Source organism: Macaca mulatta, chromosome 14 (genome assembly GCF_049350105.2).
Source record: "Macaca mulatta isolate MMU2019108-1 chromosome 14, T2T-MMU8v2.0, whole genome shotgun sequence".
Taxonomy (NCBI): Eukaryota; Metazoa; Chordata; class Mammalia; order Primates; family Cercopithecidae; genus Macaca; species Macaca mulatta.
Genome location: NC_133419.1, coordinates 109,330,244 through 109,340,090, shown reverse-complemented (window position 1 = coordinate 109,340,090; position 9,847 = coordinate 109,330,244).

Genomic DNA, 9,847 nt, shown 5'->3' with positions numbered 1-9,847 from the left:
CGAACTCCTGAGCTCAGGCAATCTGCCTGCCTCAGCCTCCCAAAGTGCTAGGATTAGAGATGTGAACCACCATGCCCAGGTTTGGTTTTTTTGTTTGTTTGTTTATTTTTTGAGATGGAATCTTGTTCTTGTTGCTCAGGCTAGAGTGCAATGGTATGATCTCAGCTCACTGCAACCTCCTCCTCCCAAGTTCAAGCAATTATACTGCTTCAGCCTCCTGAGTAGCTGGGACTACAGGCACCTGCCACCACACCTGGCTAATTTTTTTTTTTTTTTTTTTTTTTTTGGTATTTTTAGTAGAGATGCAGTTTCACCGTGTTGACCAGGCTGGTCTCAAATCCTGACCTCGGGTGATCTGCCCACCTCGGCCTCCCAGAGTGCTGGGATTATGGCCATGAGCCACCGTGCCTGGCCCACATTTTCTTTAATTGCAAGGTAGACCACTTCTTTTCAGGTGGGACATTTTAGTCCCAAATATCAAGTGGGAACCTTGGCCAAGTCCCTCAAATGCCATCAAGTCAGATCTGATACCCTGGAATTCAGTCTTCACTGCAGGATCATTTACCAAACCCTTGGGAAATTCTAAGGCAGGGCTCCTAAGGGCCTGTCACTATGATTCTCTCAATAATTTATCTAGAGTAAACCACTTATGATACCCACTGATATTTTGACTTTCCTAACTCTTTAGTTGCCATGCAGAACCTTGGGGAATTTTTCTTCTAATTCAGGATAAAGACCAATAGATGGCAGTGAAGATAATCTGCTTTAACTACAGAGAGCATGCATTCCTGGATCTCAATACTATGATAGTCAACATGAATGGATTTTATCTTGTTTGGTTTATATTTGCTTCGTGACCTAATCTAATTTTCCATTTTTTATACCTAGTCCGTTTCTTCGTTATAAACTAAGAATAATGATAGGTGTTGGTGAAGTGTATAGAGATCTGGAACTGATAGAGGTTTAAGAAAGAACTATATTATTATTATCCTTCTAACCATTCCCTTACCTAGACACAAAATGCCTGGGTTAGTTTACATGGTTCCCATGCAACTCAAAGCTAATGAGCATGAGGTAACTGACATGAAAGCTATTCCCTAAATCTGTCAACTATTTTAAACTTCAAGGTCTGACCAATCCTGAGCTCAAAAAGCTCAAAAATCAAATATTGTGAACTTTTCAATGCAAATTTGTATGGCAAAGAATAAATAACACTTTATTTCTTGTTTAATATATGTTTGTAAATTCTGCCTTTCCTCTTTTTCTATTTATCTGATTATTATTATTATTTTCTTTGAAATGGAGTCTCATTCTGTCACGCAGGCTGGGGTGCAATGGTACGATCTCGGCTCACTGCAACCTCCACCTCCTGGGTTCAAGTGATTCTCCTGCCTCAGCCTCCCGAGTAGCTGGGATTACAGGTGCCCACCATCGCGCCTGGCTAATTTTTGCATTTGTAGTAGAGACAGGGTTTCGCCATGTTGGCCGGGCTGGTTTCGAACTCCTGACCTCAGGTGATCTGCCCGACTCAGCCTCCCAAGCTGCTGGGATTACAGGCATGAGCCACCTTGCCCAGCCTATTTATCTGATTATGTAAATAAAATGTTTATAAACCATGACCTACATTTTCTATGCAATTTTAAGATACTCAGAGTTAGTATTTTAATATTGAGTTTCTTGATTTTTTTAATGATCAGCTTTCAAATTATATTTCAGTATATACTCTGAGTCTACGTGTATGCTACAAAAGGTGAAATGAAGTTAGCTTATTTTTCAGTGAGTTTAGGCTATATTAAGAGTTAGGTTAGTTAGGTAAGGGTGAAACTGCTTTGGGGCCCAGACTGCACTGGAATCTACTATTTAAATTTAAAGGTAATTGATGGCCAGTGTTCAGTTGCACTATTTGTAACGTTTGCATGTTGGTCTGGCTCAAGTATCAGAAAAACACAAAATTCATGAAAATAGCACCTTTTATAATTTTATGCTTTTATAAAGCACTTCGTTAAAGAAGTATAGCAAATTTCTATGTATTTTAACATATAAGTCGCTGCATTTTAATGTTCATTTTTGGTATAGCTATGGTAACTTATAATAGTCATTTTTATATTCATAACTTGTTTTCTGAAAGATATAATCATTGTTAAAAGATACATTCATGTAAATGGAGTAAATCATGGGGGAATCAATCCTAATAAGTACCTTATAAATTATAAACTTATTTATATACTAGATTTCTATAACCATAAATTTTATACTGTAAAGTCCATTTAAAATAGGGTTTAATTAGGTTATTTTAATTTTTAGAGACTCCCCTCTAAATAATTTACTCTTACATTGTAAATAGATTGATGCCAACAAAATTCCTAGAGACTCCCCTCTAAATAATTTACTCTTACATTGTAAATACATTGATGCCAACAAAATTCCAATTGCTACTAACAAAGGTTTGGTTGGTGATAAGCTAATAAAAGCTACTTTGTATAGGAGGTAAATATGTGTACTGGAGGGGGTAAAAATCCACTTAGGTTAGGGCAAAGATGGGAATCAAACTGGAAAACTCATAGCTCCATAAAATTAATATTCTTTGTTAAGTGCCAGAGGGTTTAAGAGAACTTCTTGCTAAGAGTTTATTGATAATAATAATGCTTCAGAATATCCCATTTAAATGTACAGTGTAAATATGTAAAATATTTTACTTCCCAGGCAAGTTTGTGAATGTATTGCCACTTAGTGGCTCTTTGTGACTGGTGATTCTGTATATCTGAAACAAATAAGCTGCAAGCACTTTTGTTAAAACTTTGTCAAATAATCCTATTATGTACTTGTTCTCAGACCTGTTCTCTGGGTATGAAATGTGTTACAAGACAAGGTGCAAATTTGAAACAATGCCTGTATTGAAATAAATGATTTAAACAGATGCACTATTTGATTTGGTTTTTATTCACATCCTTAAATGAGTATTAATTTTTTTTTTTTCCCTGAGATGGAGTCTCGCTCTGTCACCCAGGCTGGATGTGGTGCATGCCACCATGCCCGGCTAATTTTTGTATTTTAGTAGAGGCGGGGTTTCACCATGTTGGCCAGGCTAGGCTGGTCTCAAACTCCTGAGCTCAGGTGATTTACCCACCTCGGTCTCCCAAAGTGCTGGGATTACAGGTGTGAGCCATAACACCCGGCCCCTCTTCCTTTATAAATGTGAGAATCTCCAGAAAGAAACCTCAGACTTTCTTCATTCCTCTCCTATTACGCAACAAGGCAAAATCAGTGCAGTGGCCTGATTTTGGCTCACTGCAACCTCCGCCTCCGAGTTCGAGCAATTCTCCTGCCTAAACTTCCTGAGTAGCTGAGATTACAGACATGCACCACCATTCCGAGCTAATTTTTGGATTTTTAGTAGAGATGGGGTTTCACCATGTTGGTCAGGCTGGTCTTGAACTCCTGACCTTGTGATCCACCCACCTTGGCCTCCCAAAGTGCTGGGATTACAGGCATGAGCCACCACACCTGGCCCAAATGATTATTTTTAAGTGTGAACGTTTCAGGAAAAGTATAAAAGGTGAGGGGCTTGAGGGAGGCATGTTTTCAAACCAGTCTTTCTTATGGCTATTGAATGAGATCTGCCATATAGGTAGTTTTTAAAAAACAGTGGCTTGCTTCTTTCTTATTTGTACCCAAAAAGTAACAACCAACAGCAGGAAATCAATGTGCCTTGTTGCATAATAGGAGAGGAATGAAGAAAGTCTGAGGTTTCTTTCTGGAGATTCTCACATTTATAAAGGAAGAGGGGCCGGGTGTTATGGCTCACACCTGTAATCCCAGCACTTTGGGAGACCGAGGTGGGTAAATCACCTGAGCTCAGGAGTTTGAGACCAGCCTAGCCTGGCCAACATGGTGAAACCCCGCCTCTACTAAAATACAAAAATTAGCCGGGCATGGTGGCATGCACCTGTAGTCCCAGCTACTCAGACGCCGAGGCAGGAGAATCACTTGAACCTGTATGGCGGAGGTTGCAGTGAGCCAAGATCGCGTGGCTGCACTCCAGCCTAGGCAACAGAACAAGACTCTGTCTCGGGAAGAGGGAGCTACGTGGAGTTGGGTCATCCACTGTCCAGTAGCACTGATGAAAGATAAGCAGGTCTCTCTAGTTGATGTAAGTCATGCAATGTGAATTCCTCCCGAGCAAATTAATAAATTTGTACTAATCTTTTACCTTTTCTGGAAAAGCAACCCAAAACCCTTTTTCTATCAGGGACAGGAGAGTGTCATCATCTTGAATATGGACAGCATTTTATTCAAAAAATTTTTGCTGTCTTTTATTAAAATTTAAAATACACTGGATCAGCTAGGACTTTTAGTGATAGACAATAGAATCCTCTCTAGCTGGTTCAAATAGAAAAACATCTATTGGAGGCTGGGCGCAGTGGCTCATGCCTGTAATCCCAGCACTTTCAGAGGCCAACGCAGGCAGATCACTCGAGGTTAGGAGTTCAAGACCAGGGACTGGCCAACACGGCAAAACCCCATCTCTACTAAAAATACAAAAATTAACCAGGTGTGGTAGTGGGTACCTGTAGTCCTAGCTACTGGGGAAGTTGAGGTACGAGAATGGCTTGAAACCAGGAGGCAGAGGCTGCAGTGAGCAGAGATCACGCCACTGCACTCCAGCCTGGATGACAGAGTGAGACTCCATCTCAAAAAAAAAAAAAAAAGCAAGAAAGAAAAGGAAAAGTTCTATTAAATTGTAAATTTTGCTCACAAACTCATTAATAGAGATAAGGAGATAGATTTTGAGCGGAAATTCCAGGACCAATTCTAAAATCCATGCCACAGAATTGGACCTGCCAAGGGAGCTGCTGTCTCTGTTATGACCAGGAAGACGCCGAATCAGGACATCGAGTGGGCCAATGTCCTGAATCACCACCTTCATTTGGTCCAGAAATTACTCCTATAGAAATAAAAACACCAGTATGTATAGACTTGCATGTAGGATTTTTATTGCTACAAGGTTTGTTGTGGCAAAACCTGGAAACAAAGTTAATACCTGATTGAGAAATGACTGACGTAGAACACTTACATATGTAATATTGTAAAACCATTGAAAATTCCTCTCTGACTTCAGAAACTGTCTAATTTTCAATGTCACTAAGTTGACTTAGAAGAATTTCCATGAGGTACTGTTGAGGGAGAAAAGTAAAATTCCATGTTTGTAAAGCATTTACCAAGAAACCTGCATATGCATGTGTACACATGGAGGGACACACTGGTTATTAACATTGGTTGTTTTGTAGACAGGTGTTGGGGGAGAGGACGTTCAAGAACAGGAGAAAAGAGAGAGAAGTTTCTTTCCTCCAAAGAAGAAACTGTAAATATACACACATATATGAATATATATAGAGTATATAAATAAATGAGAATAGTTATTATTCATGTACTTAAGTGCAATGATTTATCGGGGGTATACAGATTGAAAACTAAGCATAAGTTTTTAAAGGATTTCTGTACAGGAGAGTATTTAATAAATTACTTTTCTTTCTTAAAAAAAGTGATCATCAGCTAGGCACAGAGGCTCATGCCCGTAATCCCAGCATTTTGGAAGCCCAAGGCAGGTGGATCACTTGAGGTCAGGAGTTCGAGACCAGCCTAGCCAACATGGTGAAAACCCATCTCTACTAAAAATAAAAAATTACGTGGCATCATGGCACACGCTTATAGTCCCAGCTACTCGGGAGAGGCTGAGGCAGGAGAATTGCTTGAACTCAGAAGGCGTTAAACCCAGGAGGCGGAGGTTGCAGTGAGCTGAGATTGTGCCACTGCACTCTAACCTGGGTTACAGGGTGAGACTCTGTCTCAAAAAAAAAAAAAAAAAAATCGATGATCATACTCGATTCTACAAAACATTGTGTTTTAATAATATAAATGCTAGCACTAAGTTTCCCTCTAGGCCCATGTTCTTCTCCCCAATCATCCTTTCTAGATTATGTCATCTTTCCGGTCTGGGAATTACAATTCCATTCTAGAAATGTTTTGGAGAGATGTGGTAGTACTAATATGATTGCCCAGTAGATCCTTTTTCTTTGCTCTGGAAACTGACATCCCCTCCCTTCAGGCCATATGTTGACTGTGGAAGACTCAATGTTCTTATTCAACCCTAAGAATCTGGGCACAATTGACTGTTTCAAGGTGGAATGTTTTGAAGGAAATTGGTTCTGGATGGAAGTTAATATTTAAACCAATTGTCTCACCATCTAAAATGTACCCTATAGACTGTAATACATGGAAGGGCAGGGACTGAGTTTATATCCCTAGCACCTTGCATAATGCATGACATAAAGTCATGATATAAAGTGTGTGTTGAATAAATATTGTTGATATTGTTAAAGTTTTGTGCATTTTATGGGATCTAATCTTGTCTAACCCTATGTAAGTTTTTTTATTCATTAGTGACATTGAAAATTAGACAATTTCCACAAAAATTAGCCAGGCTTGGTGGCTTGCACCTGTAGGCCCAGCTACTCAGGAGGCTGAGGCAGGAGAATCGCTTGAACCTGGGAGACAGAAGTTCAATGAGCCAAGATCGCACCATTGTACTCCAGCCTGCGTGACAGAGCGACAGTCTGTCAAAATACAATAAATGAATAAATAAAAATTAAAGGAAGAAAATCACACAATTTCTAAAGTGAAAGAGGAATTTATTATAAAGATGCAAGGATGTCTCAGAAACCAGAAACAGAGACGCTACTCATGAACTGTACCAGACTCTAGTGCACCACACATAATCCAGAAAGCTTTCTGTATTTCTCTTCTGTTTTCAGAATACGAGGGAAAAAAGTAGCAAAGGTTATAATGCTTCTGTTGGAGAGCAGTCAGTATATTAAAAATCTCCTAACCTTGATTTTAAACTCTCAGGGAAAGGGGATTAGTTCAGCATGAGTCAGTTTCCAAACGAGGAGCCAATGAACTGTAGCCATAGTTAAAGTTATGCTGTTACAAAGCCTCACTGTTAACCAGGTAGACTGTGGAGTAAAGAAAGAGGAGTTACCAGAAAAGATGGAAATGTTATAAACTGAGTCGACAATAATTAGCTGTGAATTTTATGTGACATTAATGTAAAGATTCCAGGGGCCAGTGCAATTCACAGAAGTGTATTGAATCTAGACCTTCCAGAGTTACACACTGACTGTAATTCTATGTGTTTGAGATTAGAGTTCAATATGGAGATGAATGTGAAAGGGAATGAAAAACTTCTCGGAGTGTATCATTTACTTCAAAGTTTTATACATGATGTTCCTCCTATCCAGAATGCTCTCCTCCTTCTCTTTATGTGGCTGATTCCTATTTGACCTTCAAGGTTTGGCATAGATGTCATCTCTTTCAGAAGCCTCTCTTGGTTCTCCCAAGACTAGGCTAGCTGGCCTTCATATGTAGTGTATAAGTACACTGTACTATATTGGAAAAGGCTGTCTGCCGTGGCACTTGAACTTTTCTGATCATTCTTGCTTGGTATGCCAGGCTTTCTGCATGGACCTTGAACTTCTCTGGTCATTCTTGCTGGTCTGCCACTCTAATGTCCAGCTCTTTATCAGGCCATTTCTCTGGGCAGTGTTTGTAGCAAGCAACTTTGAGGGATGAGATAACATCTCCCCACCCACAAAGAGCAGGCTTAATTCCGTGTAGCCTAAAAGAGGCAAATTCCTTTAGCTCAGTGCTCCTGTCCTGTAATGCAGCCCACTTTAGGCATCCATCAGAGTCTGTGTGCATTGTCCCCACAAGGCTTGGGAGGCTTAGGAACAAAACGCAAACCGACATAAAGCTCTGGCTACTGCTTTTGCAGTGAATAATAAAGTTCTTTGATACAGGAGTGTTGTATCTTTTGACAGCATCCATGAAACAGTAACAGGCCAACTTGTTAGTTTTTAAGTGGGATAAAATCCTAGACCATGCAGTTCTTGAGGCCCATATTTTAGCACCTATAGGCTATTTACATTGCCTCTTTGCCTTTCTTCTCCACTAAACTACAGGCACTTTGAAGTCAAAATACAGTATCTAAAATACGGTAGGCATTTAATAAATATGTGTTGAATGAATGAAATTTGATTAATGATAAAGAGTCTGGTCAAGGCACTGGTTGCTCTGAAGAGATATACTCTTTGGAGACAGGTTAAGATGAGAAAGTAAACAGGTTGGTGCAGGCTTAGTATTGCTAAACACGAGTGTGTTCAGGTACAATTATATGGCTTCCCTGACGTGTTCTCAAAAAAAAAAAAAAAAAAAAACAAAAAAAACACTAGGTGTTAACGCAAGTGTTATGTAATTTATTAGGCCATGTTTTACTATCATCCAGTACCAGCAAACCTCAGATTATTTCTCTGGAAACTGTTTTAAGTCAGATTTTGAAAGAGTGTGAGCAAAATGTGTTCCATACAATTTTTTTAAGTGATAGCTGGAACAGAGCAAAGCTATTTAAAGCAAGCAGACACCCCCACAAAATAAAATTTATCAATGAAAGTAATACCGAGTGTTGTTACACTTTAGCCCTAAAATTTATCAGCAACTGACTACCAGTTCCTGAAAATCTTTCCAAAGTACAAAGAACACCATCCACAACCACTGCTTAGCATTACTAAAATAGGTCAAGAGAACTGTGAAAATGTGGGAAAGATTTTGCCCTGGTAAAACTTGGTCATACCAAGAATGCTGAGTAGCACAATTAAAGCTGTGAGGTGGACAAAGGCTTGCCTAGTGCCTGGCTCTGATGTTTTGGGGATTAAGGACCCCCAAGAGGGTGCAGAAACCCTGTGTCCATTCTGGGGTGTGAGTTCCTTCTGGCTCATTCATCCAGAGGAAAATCTTTATTGTCTTTAAATAGATTCAGACCATAAGCGGGCAAAAAGGAGGAAAAATCGTTAACAAATTGGATCAAATGATCAAAAAAGAGAGGCAGACAGTGGCCTTGACAATCTCTTCCTGGATCCAGCGTTCATCTTCTGAGGAGTGGTGGAGGTGGCTGAGACCACCACCCCTTCTCCCACGTGGATTACAGAGGAACAGGAGGTTTCTGGCTTTGAGGTAAAGCTCACACACAGGCTCAAGGCAAGGCCTGGTCTTCTGCCACCCCAATGGCCAGCTCCTCACTCTGGGCTTGGCCCAAACTCCGTGGATGTTATGTAAACACCTGCTGGAAGAAGGGGAGTGCGGGAGGAAGCGGGGAAAGGGAGGAGTGGTGGGGATCACAGTTCTGTGAGGAAGGCTGCTGAGCAGAAAAGCAACAAAACAGGCCACAAGAGAACGGTGCTGCTGTGAACAGACGGCTGTGAGGGAGGGCGGAGCGGGGGGATCTGACCTTGGCTCTCATCTTGTAAACTCATTCCTTGGGAAAAGGCATTTCCCTAAACTACATCGATCTCGGGGCGGGACCCTTTCATCGTCCCACAACAATCACCACCGGGTCCTTTAAAAACACCAGAGCGGCGGACCCGGTGGCTCAGACCTGTAATCCCGGTACTTTGGGCGGCCGAGGCGGGCGGATTGCTTGAAACCAGGAGTTCAAGACCACCTGGGCAACATAGTGAGACCCCCGTCTCTACCCATAATAGTAATAGTAATAATAATAATAATAATAATAATAAATTAAATTAGCCAGCGTGGTGTCGTGTGCCTATAGTTGGTCCCAGCTACCCGGGAGGCTGAGGCGGGAGAATCTCTTGAGCCCAGAAGTTCCAGGCTGCAGTGAGCTGTGATCGCGCCACTGCACTCCAGCCTAGGCGACAGAGCCAGCCCGCTTGTCTGTACAAAAACAAAGAAAGAAAAGAGAAGGAAAAGAAGGAAGAAAAATAAGGAGAAAGACCAC